The sequence below is a fragment of the Nannospalax galili genome, unplaced genomic scaffold, assembly GCF_000622305.1.
Source record: "Nannospalax galili isolate Female #2095 unplaced genomic scaffold, S.galili_v1.0 scaffold1534, whole genome shotgun sequence".
Lineage (NCBI taxonomy): Eukaryota > Metazoa > Chordata > Mammalia > Rodentia > Spalacidae > Nannospalax > Nannospalax galili.
The window spans coordinates 349207-359819 of NW_008333781.1; positions in this window are offsets into that span (position 1 = coordinate 349207).

The window sequence follows — 10613 nt, forward strand, 5'->3', positions numbered from 1 at the left end:
GCCTTGTGGCTTGTTATGTAGCCTTTAGCTATACATATGGACTCTTAAAAAATTATATTGGCCCCTTTAATCTTTGGTTATATTTTCCTTTTGGGTGTTTAAGGCTATACAGTTGGCCCAGATAAACCAATTTATTTTTACTCTTAAGGCCATTTGAGGATCCGTTCCTCAGAGGTCACATGGGCTTGGGAGGAGCCCCTGGCTCCTTTCTTTTACCAGTTCCGCCTATGTGAAGATAAGTCAAAGGTCCTACTCGACCATGGCTGGCTTCGCTTGGAAGCATGGAGGAAATGATATCTCTACTTAAGCCATGAGAGAGGAAGGAAATTATGTTTATAGTTTCTGTTGCAGAGTTTACCAGATCTGAAAGACAGAAAGGTAATGATAAACTCCCTCCCCAAATTCAAATTGTGTGAATATTGTATTCATTATGTTCAGGAATGAATTATATACTTTCTATCAGTTCAAGGTTTTGTTAATGGGAGTGAGACTGGTGGAAAAATGCCAGTTTTTTTTTTCCTATAAAAAGTATTTTGAGATACCACCTTACCCTAGTCAGAATGGCTATCATTAAGAAATCTGACAACAAATGTTGGAGATGATGTGAAGAAAGAGGAACTCTAGTTCACTGCTGGTGGGAGTACAAATTAATACAGCCATTATGAAAATAAGTTTGACAGTTCCTCAAAAAATTAAAGAGAGCTGCCATATGACCCAGAGAACTTCATACCTTACTACAGAGACAGTTGAACCCCCATGTTTATTGCTACTTTATATAATATAGCAGGGAAATGGACCCAATCTAGTTCCATTATCTGATGAATGGATAATGAAAATATGATACACATATGATATAGAATATTATTCAGCTCTAGAGAAAAATGACATCACAAAATTCACAGGAGAATAGATGAACCTAGAATACATAATATTGAGAAATCACAGAAAAGCAAGAACATGCATGTTTTTTCTTATATGTGGAATCTACTCTATAATGTTTACATGTACATATATGTACAAGAAGTGCATGTGTTGCTATACCATAATATTTAGAAAGCAGAACAATAAAGGGTATTTTTGAAGCATAGTTTTGTCTTTTTTATGGTGGATATAATATATATGATCACATTTTTATTCAAGGCTGAATCCTTTCTGCTGTATGCTAAATAGAAAAATGGGGGAATGTACTTATGTGAATGTATTACAGAATTAACTCTAACATCAACAGTAGGGAACATTTTAAATTTTGATACAGTTACCCAATTGGCAATATCCTGATGTGTTTTGTGTCAGATTGTGTAACATTATGAACTATTATGCTTCAATATGTCTCACTGTGGTTGGTGTATTGCTGTGATGAAACAAAACATAATTAAATGTAAAACACTACAAACATTTGAAGATGGCATATATTATTTTCTTTAAGGTATCTTACACATTTGTTTAAATGATTCCTTTCATGAGAAGAATAATAAAGTTGAGAAGTTTTTACTGAAATATTTCTTACAGATGTAAATATGAATATTTAAACCTTAAATATATTAAAATCTTGATAATTCATATTTCAGGGGATATTTTTACTTAGTTCCATAGTTGTACTAGTATATTTTAATGTTTACTTTTTCTTAATGGTCATGGATATACAAACTTTCTTTCTTTTAAATATATTTTATTTATTATTTTGTTTTCTGTGTATACATGTATTGCCTGCACAAAGGTAGGTGCACTCATGTCATACAAAACCTGCAGAGGTCAGAAAAGGGTGTTGGATATCCTGGAGCTGGAGTTACAGATGATTGTTATCCATCATATAGGTGCTGGGAATAGAACCTGGGACCTCTGCTAGAGCAGCCAGTGCTCTTAACCACTGAGCTATTTCTACAGCCCCAGCTTCCATTCTTTTATATTTGAATATTTTATATTCTCTATAAAATTGATACTAAAAACAAAATAAAATATTGAGAAATAATGTGTACAACTCATACATTAAAAGCCTATGATTCAATAGGTGTTTTTACATTAAAAAAACTTGTACAACCATGATGACTTTAAAATTTTAGAATATTTCCATAATCACAAAAGAAACGTCATGTTCATTATTAGTCAGTCCTCATCCACACCCCTTGGTCATTTAGCCAGATAACAACTAATGTGCTTTTGGCCTCCATAGATTTATTTATTTGCAATATTTCATAAAAACTAGATCCTATAATGTGGTCCTTTGTTTTTTCCTCCTTTTCAGTTAGCATAATATGTTGAAGGTTTATCTATATTACATCATTTATCAGTATTTTTCAGTTTTCATAGCTGGATAATATTCTACTGCATGGATATACAATTTCTTTATCCATTCTTTAGATTATGGGTAGTTTATGCCTTTGAGCTATTATGAATAATGCCGATTTGAGTATTCATGTACATGCTTTCCTTGGACACCTGTTTTCAGTTCTCTTTAGGTGTATACCTAGGAGAAGAAATTCTGAGTCCTGTGGAAGTTTAACATTTTGTCAAACTTCCAAGCTATTTTCTAATGTGTCTCCATCAATTTACATCCCTGTTAGCAATGCATGAGCACTCAGATTTGTCCACAGGCTCACTAACACTCATTACTGCTTTTAAAAAAATAATTTATTGAGAATTTCATACATACATGTTTTGATCAAATCCATGCGACTCCCTCCCCTCCAACTCCTCCCATATCTCCCCATCACGTTTTTCTGATAACTTCATGTACTCTTTCTTCTTCTTTCTTTCTTTATTTTTATGGGGATTTTGGCTGCTCTAACATTTCCCCCTCTGAAGAGGTAACCATAAAATCTTTTAGGGATTAGATACAAGCTCCCAAATGCGTTAGACATTTTTGGTCTTTGGAACAGAGTATGTTGCTAACAGGTTCAAGGACAGTTTGACTTTTAGCCAAGAAACTGGTTACTTTTCTTTGGGGTCTTTTTACCCTAACTGCCTAGCCAATTCCTACCTCCTATTCTTATCACACCATCCTCTGAAGAGGTTACCCAAATTGCCAATAGGGAATAGGGATGCAGACAGCTCTGGCTTCTTCCATGCTGAACAGGGACGCAGGGTGAGGCAATTGGAGTACCCCTTTAGTGCGTCTATTTAAAAGACTCCCACCAAAGTAGGTGTGAAACATTATCTCATAGTGGTCCCAAATTATATATACCAATGAATAGTAAAATTGAGCACCTATCCCTGTGCTTACTACTTGCACATCACTACAGGATGAATGTTTGTGGGCCTCTTCAAATTCTTATGAACAGCAAGATGGTGGCATTTGGAGAAGGGGCCTTTGAAAAACAGTTACATTTAGATGAGATTAGAATGATATGACTCTTAATGGTATTAGTGCCTGTATAAGAAACAGGAAAAGCCAGAGGCTTCTCCCCTACTCTGCACAATATGAGGCTATGAGAAGATGGGTATCTCCAAAGTAGGACATAGTCCCTAACCAACACTGAATCTGTTGGCACCTTAATCTTTAAAAAAAATTTTATTTTATTCTTTAAGAACTTCACACATGTATACAAAGAATTATGATAGCTACCCCATTTCCCTCTCCAACTCCTTCCATATCCCTCCAAACTTCCCCCCTCCACCTTGCCTCTCGCTCCCCTTCCCGTCCCCCTCCTCCTGCCCCTGCTCCTCCTCCTCTTCCTCTTCTTTGATAACCCACTAATTCCAGCTAGTGCTGGCCATGGACTTCCTCAGCTTCAGAACTATAAGAAATAATGTAATTATATTACAGAAACTCAAGCAGGTTAAGACACATATATTCTTTGGTCTTTTGTCCATCTTCATTTTTTTTTTCATGTAGATACCCAGCTATGTCAACATCATTTGTAGAAGAATAATTCCTTCTCCATTTTTTAATGTGTGTGGTATATGCATATGCATGTATTCTTGTGAGTGCACATGGGTGTGAGAGCATGTGAAAGTCAGAGGTCAAGTGTCTTCTATTACTCTTCACCTTATTTTTTGAGACAGGGTCTCTTCACTGCATCTGGAGCTCCCCAATTCTGCTAGTTGCTGGTCAGTAAATGCCAGGGATCTATATGTCTTTGACTCCCAGGGCTGGGGATTCAGGGTTAGCTTACCACATCCTGCTTTTACATGGGTGTTGAGGATCTAAGTTCAGGTTTTCATGCTTGCAAGCATATTGCCTACTGAACCATCTCTTCCATTACTCCTTCTCCATTTTTGACTTGGCATACTTGTTGAAAATTATTATAATTTTGAGTGTTTATTTCTGAATTCTGTTTATTTCCAGTTATTTATATATCTGTTACAGTAAATTTTGGGAGGTCTAAGTCAAATACTTTGTTCTCTTTAAAGCTATTCCCTTTTTAATGCATTTGTCTTTATTTGGAACTGACTTACCATAATTATCCATATTTATTAAGGTAGAGTGTGATATTTGTATATATTCACAATGTGTCATGATCAGATAAAGGGAATTGGTATAGTCATCATCTCATTTATCATATTTTTGTGCTGAGAACAGTCAGGAATTATTTTATTTCATTTTTAGATTACTCATTTGATTTTATCTATTTCTATGATTTGAATGCTTTTACAAAAATTATGTTTTAGCTGGGCGTGGTGGCGCATATCTTTAGTCTTAGCACTCAGGAGGCAGAGGCAGGTGGATCTCTGAGTTTGAGGCCAGCCTGGTGTACATAGTGAGTTCTGGGCCAGCTGGGTCTACAGGGAGACCCTGTCTCAAAAAGACAAAAACAAATTTGTTTTGAAAACTTAATCCTTATGGCAACAGCAATGGGAGGTGGGGCCTAATGTGAGACATTTAGATCATAAGGGCACTACTCTCATGACTTCATTTTAGAAAAGAATTTAAGGCTCTTGGCTTTGATCTCTTGTTTTCTCTCACCCTTTCTTTCTACCATGGGGTGGTATAAAGAAAAGACCTTCACCAAGTGCTAGACCTTTGATATTGAGATTTTAAGACTTTAAAACTATGTCAATGTAATTTTTGTTCCTTTTAATTTGCCCAATCATAAATGTATTGTTATAGCAGCACAAAAAGAACTAAGACCTATGTTAGCCTTACATGAGGAAATCTTGCTTAACTGATTTAGAGCTCACAGCTATCTGTCTAAATAGCTAAGAAAAGGAAGATTATATCTAGGATAAGAACAGAATCAAGACTGTAAAATAATTACTATTCCTGAGTATGTTTGTGACATATCAGTACTTCCCAAAGTTTATTATTTATTTTTTAATATTTTTTTATTTTATGTGTATGAATGTATTGTCTGCATGTATTTAAGTGTACTCCCAGCATGCAAAGTCCATGAAGGTCAGAAGGTGTTGGATCCTCTGGAACTGGAGTTACACATGGTTGTTAGCCACCATGTGGGTGCTGGGACTCCAACCTGCAAGCGCAGCCAGTGCTCTTAACCACTGAACTACCTCTCCAGCTCCATTGCTTAATTTTTAAAATAAAACAATTTTTTAAATTTTTTAATGCGTTATATCGTAAGAGAGCATTTAAAGGACTTACACAAAGTATACTATATATATGAAGTATATCCACTTCTTTTTTCTGAGACTGGGTGATCTTGCATAATATTATACACTCTAGGTCCTTTAATGTGCACATAAATCTCCTCTCAGGAACTTAGTTGAGTCAAAATGCTGTCACTGGTCTTGGGATGGGGCCTGGTATTTTGCCCTTCTAATAATCCCTTAGGATATCTTTCTTATTATTTTCAAGTTACAATAGCCCTATAATATATGTTTCCATTTCCATTTTGCAGATATGAAAATGATCTCAGAAGTTGAGCAAGTAACAACAGGTATGATACTTAATCTTGATTGTCAACTTGACTGCATTTAGAATCACCTAGGAAACACAATCTGGGTGCATTTGTGAAATTGAAGAGGTTTAACTGAGGAGAGAAGGGAAATCCTGAATGTGGGTGGCATCATTTCATGGGCTGCGGACCAGGGGACCAGGGGACCAGGGGACCAGGGGACCAGGACTGAATACAAATAGAAAAGGAGAAATGCAGCTGAGCACTGTCAGTCTTCTTTCCTTCTTCCTAGCTCCACCATGCACTAAGTTGCTCCTGGCACCACATCTTCCCTCCTATAATGGACTGTATTCCTCTGAACTGTAAGGAAAAATAAACCATTCCTCCCTTTTTGTCAGGTGTTTGGTCACAGTAACAAGAAAATTAATTAATAAACAGGTTCACAGAATCGGCAAGATCAGAATTTGAACAGAGTTCACTCAAATAGAATACTAAAGCTGGGCTCTTCCCACTTTACCACACTGGATAGCTAGAGTATGAAGTGGACATTTTGGATATGAACAGAATATGGGTTAAGGAAAAAGCAAGCTTTGCAGCATAGAACTTCTGCCTAGAAGGTGCTTGAATCTAAACTTTGAGGCTGTCTTAGGGAGCTGAACAGCAAGGCCTTTGCTTCTAGGGAGCAGAAAGTGTGGGATATAATCACAGCTAGAAGATGATGATAATAACAGATTGAACTCAACACTGGAAGTGGTTTGGAAGGCAACTTTCCTCTGATCAAGTCAGAGTGCTCTTTATATGAGATTACCTCTGTTGTTGAATCTTTAATTCTAAATGCTGTGTTAGATTGTGATATTGCCACTAACAAGTGCTGTAGTATGGATATGGTTTGAGTTTGTCTCTCAAGGGTTCATATATTTAGAGCTTGGTCCTCAGTGTGCAAATATTAAGAGGTAGGACCCTAGGGTCATTGAGAGAATGCCCTCAGAAGAAAATTCCTTTTTATGAGAATACTGAATCATTCTTCAGCTTTGTGTACAGTGACATAATTCTTCCTTCTTGTATACACTCTCATCATTGTGGTGCCATTCTCCACGAGGTCCTCACCAGAGTCAACCATAGTACCATACCTGTGAACTTCTAAGTCTGTGAGCTAAATAAATCTTTTTAAAATTTGTTTTTATTTATTTATTTTTATTTTATGTGTATGCGTGTTTTGCCAAACTGGAACTGGAGTTATGGACAGTTGGTAGCTGCCACTGGGGTGCTGGAAACCAAACCCATGTCCTCTGCAAGAACAACCAGTACTCTTAAGCACTGATCCATCTCTCCAGCTCTCTAAATAAATCTCTTTTTCTTTGGCATTTCATTTGTTAGCCTTTGCCTTTAAGGGCTGTTCTAGCTCTCTAATCCTAACTCTTTTCTTTACAGTTTTCCAGCCTCTAGTATTGTGAAGGAAAGTTAGACCATTATAATTATCCAAAGAAGATGACATATATCATCAGTGAAAATAAGGATAGGGGCTTGTGACTCTAAAGTCCTTCAAGAAGAAAAATACTATGCTTCAATTATGTGGCAACAATAGATACAGCCCATGGAATAAACTCTGTTTCTCATATTCAGGATGCTCTTAGACTAGATGTCTAAAAGCTATTCTCCTGTAACAACTATGGACCTGCTGTTTTACAGGTGATAATGAATGGTACAATATTAATACCACTCCTAAGGTATCAAGATAGAGGTTTAAGAATGTGGATAAGGCTTTAGTCAGACAGCTATATATGAAGGCCTACAGACAAGTGATCACATTTTTTTCTAACATTTTTCATCAGAGTATTAGAGGATTTCTATTTCCTGAGTCAAAACACATGAGAGTTATTTTTGTCCTTAGCACCTTTTATTGAAGTGTGGCCCTTGATGACAATATGGCAAGCATATCAACGTCAGCCAGGAGGGGATGATTGGTGGAGGACACAACTACAGTAACAACAAGATTCAGAAAAATAATAGCATTGCATGGACAACTTTCCACAAACACTGATTCTTTACCTATACAAACTGCCCCATATCCCACCCCCTCTAAGGGTCTAATCTTCAAATAATACAATATGCTACCCCAGAAATATTATTAGTATAAGCAACTCCTCTGGCAGAGACCAGTAGTTGCCAAGCTCTGCATGGCTGGAAGTGACCAGAAGTACACCCAACTTCCTCCATCTGGGGCTTGCTATTGGCAGAGCACCTTAGGGAGGCTGGAGTTCAGGATATGGTTCTGGTGCTCCTTGACCAGGTTTTTGGCATGTGAGGTTAAATGGAAAACAAATATAAACCCGATCTTGCAAGACGCTTCCTCTCTTTTTACCCTTTTTCCTTTCCTATGCATCCAACCTCTCTCTTTCTAGGGCTTTAATTTCCCTGTATCTGACTCATTCCCTTAGATTCCACTTGAGCATTTACTTCTATATCTTGGCTAAGTCTTCAGTGGTGGGACTCAAGGAGATTCAATTACCTAGAGCCCTGGGGCTGGGGGAAGAGTGGATATATGGTAGTAATCTGCTGACCCACTTCTATTCATCACTGTGCTTACCTATTATTCAATGGGGCTTATGTAAATATTTGAAGGGAATGAGTGGAAGTCCGGCAACTGCTTTTAGGAAAATCTTTGGCCTGGTTTCCACTCTGAGGGACCTTGTGGAAGGGCTGAGCCCATCAACTAAGACCAGATAGAAATATTCTATCTCAAGCAATACTGGAAGCTTTGAAGCAATATCACTCCCAGTGGGACTACCACAGCAAGAGTATAGCATGGCAGTGTCAGATTAGTAACTCATTTTTGTCTATTGAGCTTTGCTACTCAGTATGGGTTTGAGGCTATCTTTCACTTTAGAAATTGGGCATCCTTCTATTCTGAATCTAATCCTAGAAACTACTTTGAGGTGGACGAATAACAAAAATGAGAATTAGGGTTGGGACTGTAGCTCAGTAATACAGCACTTGCCCAGTATGCGCGAGGCCCCAGGTTCCAGCCCCAGCAATGCCAATACAATAAACAAACAAAAACCAGAGTTAATAGTATTTTTGGTACCATTAACTTAAGGTTAATGAGCAAAAGCTAGAAATCCACAGGCTACCGCCATGATATCCAGTCAGTGACTGCCCTCCACTCTAGACTGATATTTGCCATCTACTGAAGTCAAACACATCTTTCAATGATGGTACATAACTTTCATCACCCCAATACAAGAAATTTCAATTTCCTTATTGTTTAACTGTTATTAAAAGAAGGTAAGGCCTTTTTTCAAAGCATTCTCCCACCTCTCTCAACTTTCCTTTGGGTAAACCTAAACTTTTACAAGCTCTCAGCCTTCTTGAATAGAACAGAAATGGAAATAGCATAGCAGCTACTGAGTTTTAATGCCCAGTATAGTTTTGAGGTTGTGCTTCAAATCATCTGTAATATTCCACTTGAATGCAGAATGCCAGGACTGGCACCCTAACAGTGGTTCTGGCAGTGGCAGCAGTCCTACAAGCATACTGAGGGTCCTACTGAAAGGGTTATACACCCTTTGAGGACACCATGCTGGCTCCCATAGTTTTCAGACACAATGCAGAGAATCTGGAAGCTAGTGACCAGTATTTGTAGCAGAATCAATGATCCTTAGTAAATTCTTTGGTTGAAATAGGTACCCCTGCTGCTACAGTGAACCTCCAAGGACCCAGAGGTCCAGTATCACGAAGCAATGCTAGGGTTTGGCCATGTTAGGCTTAGGTGGTATTATTAGGGAATAACATCAAGGATTGGTCACAGTTAGCAAGGAACAGAAGACCAAGCTAGATAACATGGCAGTTTGGTCATAATCTCTTTTAGTGTTTGTCCTCTTGAATGCTTTTCCAGGACAGAAGCTGACTACCAATGTCACGGTCTTAGCAGTAGGAGGAGCTTTAGTTCTTTGCACATTAATATCCCTTATCTGTGGTTTCACTTTCCATAGTTTCAATTGCTTACAGTCAACCATAGTCAGAAAATATTAAATGGAATATTCTACAATTAAATAATTGATATGTTTAAAATTATGTGCCATTTTGAGTAGTGTGATGAAATTCTGCTCCATCCCACATAGATTATGAAAGTCATTCATCTGTCCAGTGTATCCATGCTATATATAGGCTATCCTCCCTTTAGTTGCTTAGTCCCCTCAGTTATCAGATCAACTGTTGTGGTATAAAAAGGGTTTGATACTATGCAAGGTTTCATTTCAGGTAGCCACTAGATGGTGCATTTTGGCACACAGTCCCTGCAGACAAAGAGGGCTACTACATGTCTAAAATCTTTGCTGTAGCATAATTTGCTCTGGGGTCTGGACCTAGCTGCAAATACCAGCTACCATAGTTTTGGTTCCTTGAGCCTGGCCATGGGCTGAGAAAGCAGCTGTTAGAACAGTGCCTTCTTAGTTCACCTTCATTCATCCATCCCATGGTTTGGAGACAGTAGAAAAATGGGTGGTTTATCAGTTTTAGGAGATTACTCTGATTTCAAAAAGTAGCAGTAAGAAAATAACTGAATCCTGCTCAGAAATGTTGAGGTCATGATCATCCACACCTCAACAGAACCACAAAGTCAGGATACAGTAGGGAGGCTATGAGTTCAAGGGAGAATTCCTTTCTTAGACACTGGTAGCTATGTTGGGAAAAATTAAATGCCTTGGCATTTGCTTATTTAGCCAGGGTAGATTCAGCCTTCTCTGCGAAAAAGTGTTTTCCTTCCATGCTAACTTTTTCTTCTACCACTTCTTTTTTATTGCCTCATTAATTAAAAAAAAGAAA